The sequence below is a fragment of the Marmota flaviventris genome, chromosome 7 (genome assembly GCF_047511675.1).
Source record: "Marmota flaviventris isolate mMarFla1 chromosome 7, mMarFla1.hap1, whole genome shotgun sequence".
NCBI classification, from domain to species: Eukaryota; Metazoa; Chordata; class Mammalia; order Rodentia; family Sciuridae; genus Marmota; species Marmota flaviventris.
Window position 1 is genome coordinate 118,690,822 of NC_092504.1, and position 18,084 is coordinate 118,708,905.

Genomic DNA, 18,084 nt, shown 5'->3' on the forward strand with positions numbered 1-18,084 from the left:
GGCAATTTCTGTCAGCTAAAAATACTTTCAACATAAAGGTATACACTAGTGTGTCCATTGGAGAAATACATAATTTAATACCTCCAACAATTTCATTTATCTTCCTGACAAGGTATTTCAAAGAACTGGGTTTAGAGTTTTGTTCTGGAAATGTCTGAACTTACCTCCTTGAAGACCTAAAATTATCTTTGGCTAGTTAGGTCCTTAACTCCAAGGCCACTAATACCAATTAAAGTTTCAATAGTAGTCACAGTGTGGCCTGCACTGCTTTAAGTACTTTACATGTAAACCAAAAGAGTCCTCACAACAATCCTATAATACAGGTAAGTATACTATTATTTTCCCTGTTTTACAGTTTGGGAAACTGAGGCAGAGAGTAGTTAAATAACTTGCCCCAAATGACTTGGGGCAGAACCAGTATTCCAACCCATGCAGATGATTCCCAAAGGCAGTATTCTTTTTTTATAGTATTCCTTAGGTCCCAGAGTAGTTAAAATTTTTCTTTAACTGAAAGGATTTTACTTGAAGAGAATGGATGGTCTCAATCCAATCCAGGGGCAGTAGTGAGGGCAGATTTTTCTATGTCAATTATTAACAAATAATAAATTAGTAGGTTATACCCCATTACTTAACAGAAAGTTGTCTCTTTTATTGAGTTGCTTGCATATCAAATGGTCCTTCTGGAACCTAAAGAAATGAAAAGTGGTCATAAAGTTCCCTTAGCTGCTAATTAAAAATCTCTATGTGTGGTCCCTCGTTTCTCTGCATAAATTTTTAAATTTTTCCATGTCCTCCTGGACATTTCTATATCGGCAATTACAAGTCATTAAAGCAGTCACTTGTAATGATCTCATAGTAGCCATAAATTAACTTTGCAAAGATTCTACCTGAAAATAGTTGAACCTCTCAACGGTAGCAAGGTTTGCTCTACTGACTTCAATCTTCACAATGAAAAAGTTCTAGAAGAAAATGGAGGGAAAACTGAACTCAAAGAGAACAGAGGGGAATGCAGAGCTAAGTTCCAACTGGCTTGCACAAGGACTCCATGGTCACTCTGTAGCTGTGCTTACTCTATAAGGTCACATTCTAGAGCATGGCCAAAGAAAACTAGGGCCTTAAGGAAAACCAGAGGTGTAGAACCTCCAGGAACACAAGCAGTAGGGGTGGTTAAGTCAGCCAGGCAGGACTCGAACTGAGCACAGCTGGCTTCAGGGAAAAGAGCAAGATCTTTTAAGTAGGGAAGCCACAAGACGCAGAGTTTCCTGCCCAGAGAAGGAAGCAGAAGTTGATATCAAAGCCACTAGGGTTCCAGTTCTTAGGAAACAAGCTGGCAGAAGAAAAGCAGATCTGAGCTGGGCATAGTGGTACACGCCTGTAATCCAACAACTGGAGAAACAGAGATAGGAGGATCGTAAGTTCAAGGCCAGCCTTGGCAACTTAGCAGACTCTGTCTCAAATAAAAAATAAACTAAAAAGGAAGGGGAAGTAGTTCAGCGGTAAAAGCACCTCAAGGTTCAATCCCCAGCAAGAGGAAGAGAAAGAGGAAGAGGAAGAGGAGGAAGAGGAGGAGTGGTGGTAATGGTGGTGATGGTGGTGGGTGGTAGTGGTGGTGGTTGTTGGTGGTGCTGGTAGTTGGTGGTGGTTGGTGGTGGGTAGTGGTGGGTTGTGGTGGTGCTGCTGGTGTTGGTGGTTGGTGGTGGTTGGTGGTTGGTGGTGGTGGTAGGTGGTGGTGGTCCGGGGTCCAGATACACAAGAAGAGTGAGTCAAATGGCAGCTTTGGAGGTTTTACTGTCTTCAGCCTTTTTTTTTTTTTGGTCTCCTACCCACCAGTGAATATTCTAACCTCATTAACTTCTACCCCAAAATATAAGTACACATTTTCAGCCCCCACATGCACTCTTGTTCTCCTCCAACACATGTCAAAATGAGAACCAGGAAAGGGATAGTTATCCCTTCTATTTATTGCTTAATAACTTTCTGAATCTGTCTAAAGAAGCTCACACATTTGCTTGTTAACATTTTACTTTTAAGATTGTAAGGCTTCATCTTTTAATGAAGCTACCAACAGATAGGAAAAACATTAGGGAGGAAGGGAGCTCCATAAGACATCCCTAGACAGACAGTCAACACTATTTCACTTTCAAGGATACCAGGGCCAAACACAGCACAGCCTCCCCTATACAGACTGCCCTCCCCTACTCTAGATACGGGAGGCTGTTTGTTTGTTTTGATACTAGAAATTGGATCCATGGTGTCTCACATGTTATGCATAAGCTGTACCACTGAGCTACATACCTAGACCCATGGACCAAATCTGACCAGCCACCTCTATTTTTTTTTTTTAATGGCCCACCAGCTAAGAATAGTTTTTGCATTTTAAAATGGCTGAGTAAATTAAAAAGACACAGAAAAATAGACACAGAAAGTGTATATACAAATGTATGCATGTTGCAAAGCCTAAAATATCTTTAAAATATACTTACAAATGGACTCTTTCAAGTCCTTGAGACAACTGTTCTTAGGACATATTTGTGCTGGCTGCTCACCCTTCCCTATCAAACAATCCCCAGAGGGGAAGAGGTTGCTGCAGAGTCCTCTATAGAAGTAACCCCTAAATTTATATGTGTACCAAACACTAGGGTTTCTCAACCTCTGTATTATTGACATTATTGAAGAAGAAAAAAAAGCAGACTTTTTTTTTAAGTTGGTAAGGAAGATTTTATTCATCATTACTACAATAAGAATCAAGATTATCACAACAAAGGAGAGAGATCAGGCCCAACTCTGAAAACAACCAGACGGGTAGGGATTAGAATCAATGGGCAGAATGAGAGGCCAGTGGACAGAAAAGGACTAAGACACTTCAGGGCTAGGGGTATTCTCAATGAAGGCAGGCCAGAGTTATCAAATAACCAGGGCAGAAAATGAGAAATGTAATCAGACATCCAGGCTGGGGGCTTCTCACTAGCAGGACTCTTGCTGAAGCTTGGCTGAGCAGGCTGAAGTCAGGCCAAGTCAAGAAAAGGAAGCAGAGGAGCCTAACTCAAATTTGGTGAAGGTGAAAGTTTACACTTAGGATCATATAATTCTTTGTTCGGGGACCATTTTGCCTGTCCTAGGAAGTTGAGCAACATATCCAGCCTCTGCCCACTCACGGCCAACAGCACGCACACGCATGCACGCACGTGTACAAACACACGCACACACAAGTTGTAACAATCAAAAAAGCCTCGAGACAGGGGCAAATATTCCCTGGAAGCAAACACTGCCCCAGTGGAGGACCACTGCTTTAGGCCTGGGGCTGGCAAGCTTTTTCGGCAATGGGCCACAGAGAAAATACTCTTGGCTTTGCGATATGTGCGCACTTTCTGTGCTTATTCTTCTCTGTCCCTTCTTTTTTTTTCCAACCATGTAAAAAGTGATAATTTTTCTGAGCTAATAGACCATTAAAAAAGGATGGGGATGGCTGGCCAGCTTTGGTCCATGGGCAATAATCTGTCATATTCTATTTTAGACCAAGTACCACTTTTCAAATAGATACCAATGGCACGCAGATAATATCATACTTGACAAAATATATATTTATTAAAATTATGACTAGAGGTCTAATAACTTTCTATCAATATTGTTTACTCAACTGGGGGATACTAGAGGCAGGACCCACAGCACGTTTTTACAGTAGGAAGGCATGCTTGTTCTCAAAGCACTGCTTTAAAATGTTCCCACAAATCTGCCCTTTGCCCATAAATCCTAAACCTGACATTCTTATTCTTAAATACCAAAACTCTCAATTCCTCAATGCTGATTTAGGGGTTTGGTTTCGTCATTACTATTGTTTTTATTTGAGAGTGTTTTGGTTTATACTTAACATGTTCATATTCTCTCTCCTTATCTAACATTCTGAAATGCATTTCTAAAATTAATCTATTCCTGGCCTGAATGAAATAAGTCATTGGGATACCTTATCTTCGTTAGGGGCCCATCACATGAAACCTACCACGACTCTCTCAGCTTTTGCCTCTAAAAGCATATATGTACTTCTATATTAATAACAGGATTACGCTGGAAATGACGACAGGCTAAAACTGACCATGGGCTTAATGGTGTACCACGATACAGTTACTGAGTGTGAGAATCTCAGCTCTCTGTGCTTTTGTTTCTAACAGCTTCAACATTCACCATTGGGGCAGCAGAAGGGGAACCAGAAACTTTCATTTATTTCAATTTACTAGATTCCATAAGGTAAAGTATGAACTATGGCAGGGCGGGGCCAGAGAAGGTCATCTAAACCAATGCAGGAAAACATGTCTAATATGTAGATCCCAAATCGTATATATCTGCTATGGGCTTATTCCTCTTTGATGAAAATATCAACATTAAAATTTCAGCTTTTGTTGATGTGATGGCACACGCCTGTAGTTCAGCTCTCAGGAGACTGTGGGGAGAGGATGGCGTGAGCCCAGAAGTTTGAAAGCAGCCTGCAAAATCCCAACACACAGAAACACAAAATCAGCTCTGATACTGAGACCTTCAATTGCAAAGCAACTGCTTCTCATCAAAACAGCAGACATACTTTTTATTTTTAATTTAACTCACTTTTTAAAATATTTTTTTAGTTATACGTGGACACAATGTCTTTATTTATTTTTATGTGGTGCTCAGGATCAAACTCAGTGCCTCATATGTGCAAGGCAAGTGTGCTGCCACTGAGCCACAGCCCCAACCCAATTTAACTCATTTTTAAATCATAAAAACAATATATAGTTACTGCAAGAAAGTATAGAAAATATATAAGACAGTAAAAATCTCTCATAGCACCATATGAGAGATAAACTATTTTTAAAGCTTTAATATATTCCTTTATAGTCTTTCTTTTATACTTTCTAAAAAATTGCATCAATTTTATAAAATCAAGAGCATAATGTGTTTGTGTGTATACAATGTTGATTTTTGTTTCTTCCATTTACTATTCTCCAGTATTAACCCAAGTCATTAAATTCTTCCCCAAATCCCATTTTAATAGTAGTTCATTCTCTACTATAACTCTTCCCTGATTATTGAACTCAGCTTATTACAATTTTTCACTATCAGAAATGCTCTTCAGTGAACAAATTAATACAAATAATTTGGGGAGGTCTGGCTTTTTATGATGGATCTGTACAGAAGAATGACCAGAAGAAATTACAGATTCCTTATTTCTTGACATGTATTGTCAAATCTTTTGCCAAGTGTTCTAGCACCTTACACTGCCATCAGCAGATTCTTGGGTACATTTCAATAAAACCTAAAGAAGCTATATCCTTAAACCAATAAGTACAAATATCCAGAAAAATTATATTCATAGAGTCATCACTTAGATTTTGTTAGATGCCTAAAATAGTCAGATTGTTAATTATATATAAGATCACCAGAAAATCTCCCCCCCCCCAATAAAAAAGGAAAAAAGGGGGGATAGCTTCCAAAGAAATAGACCTCAAAGAAATAAAGAATAGAATAGAAATATGATTTATTTAATAGGTAAATGGTGCAGTTGGATAGGAACAATAACTACCAATGTTCTATAGAGCATAGTAGGATTATAATGATTAATAACAATTAACTGAGTATATCAAAGTAGCTAGTACAGTAGATTTTACAAAACAAAAAAAAAGTTAAGAAGAAAACAGGTAGGCAGGCAGGCTGGTCAGTCAAACTGTTTGCAAAATATATGACATTTATGATATCAACTAAAATCAAAATATATATTTTTAAAAGGTAGCTTTCTTTCAAATGCATTTTTTAAAAAACAAGGTACTTAATCTGCAACATAATACATTTTTTAAAAAACAAGGTACTTAATCTGCAACATACTTATCTGCAAACTATTCACTAAAGCCATCTGTAAGCACAGGCTGGAAATCATCCCAACCTGTGCTGCAGAGATGCTGGTTCCCACTCCATAACGAGTCTTCCTTGCCTTAGTAACAGACCCAACCTCACAAGCACAGCAAAGAGCCAGACAAAAACCTCCACCTCCCAGCCTCCCTGTGGCCAGAAGTGATGTGGGATGCCCTCTGCCTGGTGAGGACAGGGAAATCACTTCTAAGGCCTTTAGGAGAGCTGCAGAGAGACGGTGGGCAGGATGTGAACTGTGCCAAGCTCTGCTACCTTCTGACCTTTCCTTTCTCTCCTGTAGTTGGCCCTGCAGAGGCCAGAGTCAGGCACTAGAGAGGAAGACAGGAGGACAAGGTTCACACTGCAACACGGTGGAACAGAGGCAGAGGGAACCCGGGTCGTTGACAACCACAGAACCACTGGAGAGCCTGCTCCCTGGAGAGCCTAGTTCCATACTTACTTTACTAAAAAAAATAATAATAATTTCCTAATTTGCTCAATCCACTGATTGTGATGGTGACCAAACCCTATCCACCAGGGTTAGGGTTCAGGTTCAGTCATGAACATAACCCTTTCCAATATATCACCTTTTAGAGAAAGCACATGACACCAGCAGACATTTTTTGGCTCACCAAAATACTCACAGACTCTTTCATATTATCAGTACCTATTGAACACCTATGTTGGGTAACAGAAACACAGGAATGAATTAAGATGCAGCTTACGGTATAAAGGAGATGAACAGGTGATTAAGACAAAGTTTAATGAGTCATACAGAACTAAAAGAATGGTGTGCTTGCTGTGGTAGCATATCAGAAAAGCACTGAACCTAACCTGTGGAAAAGTGAGCAGGATCACAGAAGGTTTCTCAGGTGATATGAGCTTTAAACTGAGACATGAAAGACGAGATACTTGTGTGTACTCAGGCAAAAGGAGCAACGAGGAAGGAGGAATTCAGGTAGTAGGACAAGCATGTGCAAAGGCCCAGGAGTAGAGAAAGTTCATGATGCCATTATGGAAGGAAAGAGGTCGGATATGGCCAGAGCGCAATTCCGGAGTGGGATGGAGGAAGCACTCTTCTGGGCCTTCCAGAGTTACATAGGCTCCTCCTCGCAGGGCCAGATTAGACACTGATTTTTTTTTTTATTGTTCTTTTATCACAATAAATAGAGGCCCAGGCCCAAAAGAGGCAAAGACTATGCACCAAAATGTCAGGCATCTCCCAGGAATTACCTGACCCCTGCCAGCTCTTTGCCTTCCAGTGAGATTCCTCAACTGTTTGAACATTCCTGGCCCCAGGATTGGCTGGGCTTGTTCAACAGCAAGGTGGATAAGGAAGGGCTGCCTGACAGGTGACTGGTGGAACAGGGGCTGAGCTGGTGAATGCAGAGGACTGTCATGATCAGATTTACCACTGGGGAGAGCAACACTCCAGCCATAAAATAAAGAAGTGAATGGAAAAAGGACACCAATTACAGTAAAGGAAATATGAGATGACGGAGGACCGGACTAGAATTCTTATGATGGATTGCAGAGAAGTGAAGTATAGTTTGAAGAGAGAGTTCACAGGCAAACTCAAGAAACCCAACCACATACACCGAGAGGAAGAGAGTGGTGAATAAAGGGTAATACTGGGCTTCTGGCCTTGGCAATTGAGAATGGCAGGCAGCAGAGCACAACAACGGGGACCACACACGCTGTGGAAACAGCCTGCTTACCCGTCTCCACCAACTAAGAGTGTGGGGACCTGGGTAAATTACTTGTGATCTATGTGCTTCAGTTTCCTCATCTGTGGAATAATGGCAGAAATAACAGAATCTGTCTCAAAGGGTTTTGTGATCGATGCAGGAAAGCTCACAGAATGGTATCTGGCACGCAGGAAATACCTGTGGTTAATGGCAGCTGAGGACGACATTTGCCACGACAGGGAGCACAATGGGAAGCATAGATTCCAGGGGAGAAGAATGACAAGTTCAGTTTCAGGTCTGTTTACCTGACCTGACTATGGGACATCCAGGAGACCACTGTGGGAGTTAGGTGCACCCACACAAACAGTGGTGTCAAGGTGACATCTCAGCAAGGGCCTGGCAGACAGAAGAAGCTGGCCTATGGGAAGAACAGGCAAGTGAGATGTGGCACAAGAAAAGGGCTGGGAGAACCACAGTGTGGCTCAGTGACACAGCATGCGCTTCACAGCTGTGAGTCCCCAGTTCAGTTCCCAGCATCAAAGGAAAAAGACCTGGGAATTTCCTCCACTCATAAGAGACAGTGGAAAAGGACGGAGGAGACAGAAGACGAGAGGAAGACCCACAAACAAGTGTGCTGACAAAGAAGGACCATAAAAACTAAAGGAAAAACCAAAGACATGAATGACATTGAGATGAAGGAATGGGCCATCATTCATAGGGAACAAACTTAAGAGCCCAGAAAATAAAAGACAGGGGCAAAAAAATACATTTAATAAAAAGTGGCATTCCCTAAAACCCATGTTTAAAGTTTATATTTTATGAATTACCTACAAGAATTGCATGTGAAATCTCTTAAGTTCACAAGGGTCAGAATGCTCTATTAGTGAGTGAACTGTCTTACCAAAGAGGATAAGCCTCAGAAAAATATATAGTAATCTGAGTAGATAAGGAAAAAATCCTATTTTTCAAAGAAAGAAATCAGAACATAACTTGGCTTCAGTGAAAAGAATCCAAACTGCGGTTTACAAATGAAGTTCTAGCCTCAAGCTTTCAATTACTAATCCCCCAAAAAAGCCATTTTAAATCACATTAACTTGAGACTTGAAAGAAACTGAGAGATACTCATCTAATCTAGATCCTAGATATGAGAACTATTTTGGAGAGCTTGTTGAAATGCAGGTACCCCAGTCTACCTAAGACCTATGGAATCAGACTCTCAGACTCTTCCTAGGAAAAAGTCAGGAGAAATTCACTGCTTCTTGAAATGTTTTTAAACAAACTTACCAGGTGATTCCTGTGCACACAAGATTTGAGAACCCCTAATCTACTTGCTCAGGGGATCAAAAGCTAGAGAAAAAAGAATGATCTAAAGAAAAGCACGAAGAAGCTAAAGAATACACCAGGAACAGTTGTCAAACTTCAACAGGCATCAGAATCACCTGGAGGGCTTGTCATACACACGCTTCTGAGCTCTGTCCCAAAATTTACATTTCTCACAAGTTCCCAAATGAGGCTGAGGCCATTTCTCTAGGGACCACACTTTGAGAACCTCTGCCTTGACAAGAGCTATTCAAGGGTCTCAGGGCTGGGGTTGTGTCTCAGCTCTCAGAGTGTGGTCCTGTAAACTTAAAGACAGAGATGAGGCAAGCTATTTCAGAAATGATGTTAAAAATTAATAGAAAACTAACAACACATAAATTATTTACACACACACACACACACTTTCTGATCAATTAGAAAAGACAAAAATCTAACATCAAGACTGGTTTGGAACAAATGTCTTCTGAGTTAATAATAAAAAAGGATACCCAAAAATGACTGTGGTCATCTAAACTAAGAATGAAATTATAAGAGTTATGAGATAAGCAGAGTCAAAAATGACTGAATAAACAAAATTACTAAATCTGCAAAAGAAAGAAGATTACTAAGTCTATGAAAGTAGGTTTTTAAGTCAATGAAATTGTGAAAAGAGCTGTTCATACAAAATGAACAAATTTCATATTTACATGGTTATGTAGCTGGTTTAACTATTGGACCCTAAGTCATGTGGGGGCCATTCTTTCATATTTACTCAGAAAACCTGGTCCCCAACCAGTCTTGAGGCTGGACTGTCACTCTAAACCACCTCTGGAAAAGGTTTCACAGGGGTTCCACACAGCCAGCGGTGCACAGAGGAGCACACGCTGGGCCCCCCTCTGCACAAGGCACATTCCCAGGCACATTCCAGGCATCCAGGAGAAAGAGGGCGCTGGTGCTGCTGTAACCACTGTGCTTCTCTCATGGGGACGGCTCCTAACCCTGGAACAGTACATTAGACACATAACTCCCAACAGCTCCGAAAATCTGCAGTTGCCTCCATCTCCCTGCTATTTGTGGCACATCCCAAATTCACATCGATGCATTCCACACAGCATCTCCTCAGGACCGTCGCTCACACTGTATCACACTGTCTCCACCCTTCAGGCTCCATTTTCAAAGCCATTTTCCACTCGTGGTTCTTGCTGCGCTACCTCCAGTATCCACTATCATTTCCTCCAAGACAGTAACAGGCCTGACATTAGAGCCTGTCATTATCCAAGCTGCAACTATGGGCACCTCTGCTGCTCCCTCTCTCCCTGCTCCCCCCCTCCTTCCCTCCCTCCCTCCTTCCTTCCTTCCTTCCTTCCTTCCTTTCTTCTTTTCATCAAAGGATTAAAATCAGGGCCATCACTTTACCACCCCCAGTCCTTTTTATTTTTTTATTTTGAAATAGGGTCTCAGAGCTAGGGTTGTGTCTCAGCTGTAGAGCGTTCACCCAACACATGTGAGGCATTGGGTTCGATTCTCAGCACCACATATAAATAAATTAATTAAACAAAGGTATTGTGTCCATCTACAACTAAAAAAATAATAATTAAAAAAAAAAAAAGAGGGCTGGGTTGTGGCTCAGCGGTAGAGTGCTTGCCCAGTACATGCTAGGCGCTGAGTTCAACACCACATAAAAATAAATAAATAAAATAAAGGTATTGTGTCAAACTATAACTAAAAATAATTTTTTTAAAAAATAGGGTCTTGCTGAGTTGCTGAGGCTGGATTTTGAACTTGTGATCCTCTTGCCTGAGCCTAAATCAGGGATTATAAGCATGGGTCCCCACCAGGCTACCTCCTTAGTATTCCTGACCTGGCTTTCCCCTTCATTATGTACATTTTCTTTTACATCCTTCACACCACATTCCCAACACCCTCCTGCCTGTCCCAACATAACTTAATTCTTAAGGACACAATATTTGGGTTGTGACCTTTTCAAAACCAGTGTATCATCAGGTCAACACACACAAACTTTCTGGAGCTAAGAGGTAAAAACGCATTTCAAACAGCTTGTGCCATGAAGACATGTGAATGGTTTGAAACTGCAGACTTTTGCCCCAGGAATCATTATTGGCTGTTCTTTACCATCAAAATGTTGATTCTGCTTAGGGCCTTGAAACAAATGCTCCCTAAAACTGTCACTAGTCAGAGTTCACTGGGAAAAGATCTGTAACAGGGGACACACACACACACACACACACACACACACACACACCCTACTTTAAGACCAAACCTCAGAGTTCAACAAAATCAAATCCAAAATTTAATTTGGGATTAAATTACCTGGCCAGGTGCAATGGTGCACACCTATAATCCCAGCAGCTCTGGAGGCCCAGACAGGAGGATCACAAGTTTAAAACCAGCCTCAGCAACTTGGTGAGGCCCTAAGCAACTTAGCGAGACCCTGTCTCAAAATTAAAAAATTAAAAGAGCTGGGCATGTGGCTCAGTGGTTGAACATCCCTGGGTTCAATCCCCCATAACAAAAATAAATAAATAAAAAGTGTCATGACCCACCATATAACTAAGATAAAACTTAATGCCATACCTACTTATAGTTATTAAATCTCAGTCTAAGGTAAGCTTCAAATTTGTGCAATACCCTTTTATTTCTGATATGCCTTCTTAATTAGAAACAGAGGGATTCATGGGAATTTCTGCATAGACATACTATAGATATTTATAATTATCTGCTTTTCTTTTCCTTACCCTAAACTGTCTTTGAAGGTATGAACTTCTCTTTAACAAATAATGCTAGGAAAATGGCATTTTTACATGTAAAAGCATGAGTTGTACCCTCAACTTATACCATATACAAAAATTACCTCAAAATGGATCTCAGAAATAAAACTCTTAGAAGAAAACATACAGAGAAAGCTTTGTGACACTGGATTTGATAATAATTTGTTTAATATGACACCAAAAGTACAACCAACAAGTAAAAGTAAGTAAATTGGGGCTGGGGTTGTAGCTCAGTGATACACCACTTGCCTCACATGAGTGGGGCCCTGTGTTCAATCCTCAGCACCACATAAAAATAAATAAGTAAAAATAAAGATATTGTGTCCATCTACAACTAAAAATAAAAAATTTTTTAAAAATTAGTAAATTGGACTATATCAAAATTTTAAAACTCTAAAAAAAACGTAAAACTTCTGTGCATCAGAGGATGCAAGTAATGGATTGCAAAGGCAACTTATGGGACAGGAGGACATCTATGCAAACCATATGTCTGATAAGGGAAATATCCACATAGAAAACTCAACAATAACAACAAAAAGATTTTTTTTAAATGTCAAAGAACTTGAACAGATATTAAATGACCAACAAACAGATCAAAAAATATTCAACACCATAAAGCATTGGGGAAATGAAAACGAAAACCTCAAGTTATCACCCATGCCCATGAGAATGTCTACTGTCAAGTAAGAGAAAACAACAAGTACTGGCAAAGACATGGAGAAACTGGGACTCTTCTGCACTGTTGGTGGGAATATAAAATGGTAAACAGGACAGAGATTCCCCAAAAACCAAAGCCATATGATCCAGCAATTCTCTTCTAGATACCCAGAAGAAATGACAGTGGGGACTCAAAGACCTATTTGTACATCCATATTCATAGCAGCATTATTCACCACAACCAAAGGGTGGAAGAGACCCATATGCCCATGGATGGATAAATGGATAAACAAAATGTAATATACGGGGGCTGGGGTTATAACCCAGGAGCAGAGCATTTGTCTAGCAAATGTGAGGCACTGGGTTTGATCCTCAGCACCACATAAAAATAAGTAAATAAATAAAATAAAGATTAAAAAAAGAATGCTTTTTTTTTTTTTTTAAAAGGGGGGGTATACGCTTACAATGGAATATTATTTGGCCTGAAAAAGAAAGGAAATCCTGACGCATGCTATAACATGTGGACCTATACTAAATGAAATGAGCCAGACACAGAAAGAGAAATACTATAGGAGGTATCTAGAATAGTTACATTCAGAGACCAGAGAGTTGAATGTCAGTTCTGCTGATTTTACTGCCCCAAAGGTGTCAATCTTTAGGGATTTCTTACTTATACAATGCTAATTCCCAAGTCCTGGCTTCCATTCTAATTCTGACACAATAGATAGGAATTTCCTTCTTTTTTTTTTTTTTTTTTGGTGCTAGGAAATGAACCCAGGACCTTGCTCATACTAAGCATGCTCCCTACCACTAAAGCTATACCCCCAAACCTGTAATTTGAAATTTTTAATGTGAATTTTTAACAAGTACTCTCATTATACTTGGAGAAACACTGCAAAATACCCATGGGGGATCATTTAAAAGAGGCAAATTATGAAGCCTTAAAGGCATACCTCTAAGGAAGTTTAGCTCTCATCCTGTTTGGCCTGAGTAGCCCAGGAATCTTTCTACAACATTGGCAGAGAGAGAGACTGGACTGCCTGACTTTAATAAGAAAGAATATCAACATTTATGCACTCAAATAAGTATGCCTCTATAAACTACACAACATAATCACTTATTTTAATAACATTATCAGTGTTTAAAACTCTGACTCACTCTTAGAACTAATTTTGGGTAGAGGGTGTACACCCTCGAGTACTCACTCAAATTACAAAAAGAATCCTGGCTTCCCTGCGCTACTGCCTTCTTGGTTCTGATCAAATCAGAGTGCCCCGTGCATCGCCCTACCTGTAAATGACTTGAGGCTATTTCCGGGAAACCCCCTTACAGGGCTGAAAGATGCCTCCACAGAAAACGGGGTGCTTAAGAGGATGCTCCCAGAGGACCAAGAGGCACCTCCCAAAGAAATGTTTTCAAAATGCTTTGAGTAGAACATCGAGGTCAGGCCGTTCAAAACACTGTTTTGAACATGATGATGTTCACTCGGATGTGAAAGTGCAAGCAGGATTCTTTTCAAGTATATCACTCAACATTCCAGACTCACATTGGTGTGTAATAAAGGCAGGCGTACCTGTGACGGCTCCCTTCAAGAGCCCCCGGCTGGGTGCTGTCTGTTGATCTCCCTCCTCAGAGGAGTGTGGAAGACCTCCCCAACATCTGCTCTCACAGGAACCCACAGAAGGTGACTTTCAGAATCTACAGAAAGGAATAAAAAAGTCCCACGATCATTAACTAAATGAAGAGACTCAGTCCACGGTTCCCCATTTCCCTCCCCCCTCCCATTTTTCACTGTTTGTTGTGCATTGAGTCAATTCTCTCCACACTGCCTTTGCCTTCATCGTAAGAAATAAGTGAAAAAGCAAATCTTTATTTACAAATCTGAATGCTAGCCAAAAATGAGAAAACCCTGCTGGGTAGGGGAAAGTAACATCTTCTAACAGATGTCAAGTAATTATGCGTTTCTCTCAGAAGAAGATAAAAAATGTGAAACTAAATGAATTCACATCCATGGATGGATAGCATCACATGCAGAGGAGAATGACAATATAAAATAGCGAACAAGTGGCCACAATGACTTTATAAACTACTTTCCAAAAATAGGCAATGCTCCCAAAATATTCCCTGATACCCCTGACCTCTCTAGACACCGATGGTTGAAAATGTGGTTTTTGGCCACCCCACTGGCATTTGATTTGAGACAGGCACCTCACGTCATTGGGCCTAGCTGGCAAGCCCAGTTTCACAACACAAACCCACATCTTCATCCTCAGTGAACAACCAAAAAAACATGAGTTTGAGGAGAAGCAAGCTGGGAAATCACCCTGCCTGATAGAAATGCAGTGAGCCAAAGCTAGAAGGGCCCAGGCCAGAAACCAGAACATCTAAAATACTTCATCCCAACAGAGATGTGAGAAGCAGAAGCTAATGTAAATGTGAAGTGAAATCACAAGGATTCACCATCACGACAGGTGGAAGCTAGAGAAAACTTCCAAAAGCTAGAGAAGACTACACTACACCTACAGCATGCCACACTTACATCTGAAAACTGGAATCCACTGAATGCCAGAGGAACGGTCAAGTAAATTTGCCACTAGCACACAATTTACTTAATCACAATTCTGTCTGCTATGAATAAATTTTACAAGTTTATAAAAAAAATGAGAAAATGTCATTTATAACAAAAAGAGGAAAGAAAAAGCAGAGTACAACAGGGTAATTACATATAATTACAACCATTTCTGCAAAAGCAAAACAAGATGTGATTTCTTTTGATAGAGTTATAAATATTAGGTGAAATATTGCCCCATCCTTTCTACCGGTTAAGGTGGGCAATACAAATCTGAGTCTTATAGAACAAATGAGTCATTCTGGATGGCATAATTTTTCTAGACTGGTCCAATGAAGACAGTTCCACAGGAGTCACCAGAAGAGGTGGTGTGTGTGGCATGTGCACGTTTAACCTATAGATGGCTACAAAAGCATAGAATGTGATAAATTTGATTATGACAAATGTCTCATGAAAGAGCAAAAGAGAATGGGGACACAATGTGACCTTCATCTTCCAAACTGCACAGCAGTGGCACTGACTGGGCATGAGAAGAGTGGGGTGTGAAAATGATGACCTCAATCAGCCTTCTTCACTGTCAGCAATCAATTGCTTATCAAGCACCTGGGAACCAGCAGAGCACCTCCTGATCAACTGTCTGGGCCATGAATTTCGAGAGGATTTGGAAGTAACAGAATTGTATTGCTTCCAGAACCCCACGAACAGTTCTATCACAGGTACTGGAGAGACACTGGCTCTTCTGCCACCTCTTGGCAATTCCAGATCACTTCAGATGCCTCTCGGGTGATTTCAAGGCTTTCCTTGTTCTGTGACTCAGGACTGATGAAAGGACGCTCCTAATTCCAGAGAAGCACTTCTCCCATCTCCATGCCCATCCCCGTATACCCTCCTCTCGTGCTCCACATTGTTAGTCATCGCACACACGCACTTTTACTTGGGTCACAAGACATGGCTGTGAATCACTGAGGGCTTTATCAGGTGCTGCTCAGATGTTACCGTCACAATCCCGCCAGCAGTGATGCTTCCCATCATCAAAGGAAGCCGGGTCCTTTCACAGTATTGTACAGAATGACATGGAAAGCAAGGTTAAATGGAATGCATGTAAGCTGAAGGGGCTTTCTTAAAACTCACTGGGTCTTGATAATTCTCTTGATCACAATCTCATTTAAAAACAAAATATGTCACCTGCCAGAAAGTGGGGGCAGTGGAGTTGAGGGGAGAGGGTGGCAGTTAACAGGTCAGTTACACTCAGCTGTCTCCCCAGGTAAGTGCTTGCCTTCTAATACAATGTAATGAAATCAGATTCAGATTCACAGTCCTTCTGTGTAATAACCATGTCACATCCCTAATTTCAACAGAGGAACAAAATTTAAAGCTCATTTCCAAATGGCATAAATTCAGAATTTAGACCTCAAGGGTGCCAAGTGCAGAAATCTGCTGAGGCAGAGAGTGCAAAAAGGCAAGGAAAAACCACCAAGTGAACTCTGTGGTGGTGGTGGTGGGGTACATGCTACTGTCCCCATCAGGGATTGCTCCCTATGTGGAGAATCTCATGCAGGGGTGCCAGCACAGGAGGTGTGGATATATCCATGGCACTGTGTTAACAAACCCAAGACATAATCAACTGCTTTCCTGGAGGCTGATGAATAATCCAACCAACAAGAAAGAAGTGTCAGACCACTCAACAGTTTTCAAATACATGAGGTGGACCAGCTAATTACTGAATAATTCCATTCTTTAAAAGGACTGAACTGGCACAGGTGACACATCATATTCACACGTGGAAACCTGCAGAGAACAGAGCATTCTGCAGAGGCTCAATCTCTGCTGACTCTGTTCAAGGACTCTATTAATAACTTAGGATCCTAACATGGCTGGACCCAACTGGATCACTGAAATCCAGACCCTAAATTCTACAGATGATAAAACTGAAGCACAGGGAGAATCAGTGATCCACGTCCAACCAAGTAGATGGAAAATGGTGAAGACATTTAGGTTTCAGGACGGCTCTGCAGCCTCAAGAATTAAGCTCCTCTGCTGGAGGGCAAGGAAAGCAAGGAAGGCAAGAGGCAAGACACAAGCAAGGGAGCGAGCACACCAGAAACCCCCCTATTTATTGGGGAGAAGCCATTCATAGAACATCCCACGCAAATAAGGCAAGGGGTCAGGTTCCAGGGGGTGGAGTCTAGCTTCCTGATGTCTTGTGGTCAGTAGACTGATTGACATTGTGGCAAGTCACGCCCATCTCAGGTCAGAGCGAGAGTAAAGAGCACACATGCGTCGCACAGCGCAAAGAGCACGCACTACAGGCCAGTCCTCCCATAGGCTCAAATGAGCAGAGCTCACACACAGCCCATGGACGGCTCGCAACACTTTATCATATGCTAAATACGATATTTGATAATACCAATCTTCCAACTATTGTAGCCTTACTATGTTAGGTTTTCATCTCTTTTTCAGAATTGTCCTATTTATTTTTTTCAAGTGAAAACAAAATCAGCTTGTTTAGTCCCCCACAAATAACCTGTTGTTATTTTTTACTGGTTTTAAACCTACAGATTAATTTAGAGAGAACTGACATCTTTGTATCTAAGACTATGACAGCTCTTCTAATTTTTTCATGTATTATTTGTGACCCTAAGGAACATTTTTAAATGGCTTCACACACAGCATGCATATTTCTTAAATTCTTAGATATTTTATCTTTTTATATGCTAATGATCTTTTCTTGTATTAAACCTTCTAATCGCTCATTGTTAGTATATATAAAAGCTATGAATGTAGATACATTATTTGTTTTACATGCACATTTACAAGTTATCTTATTCTTAATAATTAGTTTTTCTCTTGATTCTCTTGGATATTCTAATTGCCTACTGCATTATTTGACAACAATCATCTCCTTTCTGATTTTTATGCCTTTATAATTTTTTTCTCTTTCCCAGCTGCACTGACTTGTGATTCCAAAACACCATTAGTAGTGAAAAGTATGGATATCTCTATTTTTGTCCTGATTTAATGGCAGTGTTCTCAAACTTCCTCTTAAGCTTGAGATGGTTTGGGGATTGAGATGAAAGTACCTTACTTTGCTAGGATATATTCCTAGTACATTTTGAGGGTTTTTTAAAAAAAATGAATAATAGACATTGGGTTTTCTCAAATGCCTTTTATATTAAAGTGGTTGTTTTTTTCTACTTATATTTAATAA

At 40.5% G+C, this 18,084-nt stretch overlaps 1 protein-coding gene across 2 annotated transcripts in view; it reads right to left on the bottom strand.

The window, feature by feature from the left end:
- Nucleotides 1-18,084, bottom strand: part of Fhip1a (FHF complex subunit HOOK interacting protein 1A) — a 239,295-nt gene that overhangs the window by 157,996 nt on the left and 63,215 nt on the right. For both annotated transcript variants that reach the window (XM_071614616.1, XM_027926778.2), the window contains exon 2: nt 13,881-14,005. The gene's annotated coding sequence lies outside the window, so the exon portion shown is untranslated. The remainder of the gene's footprint in view (nt 1-13,880; nt 14,006-18,084) is intronic.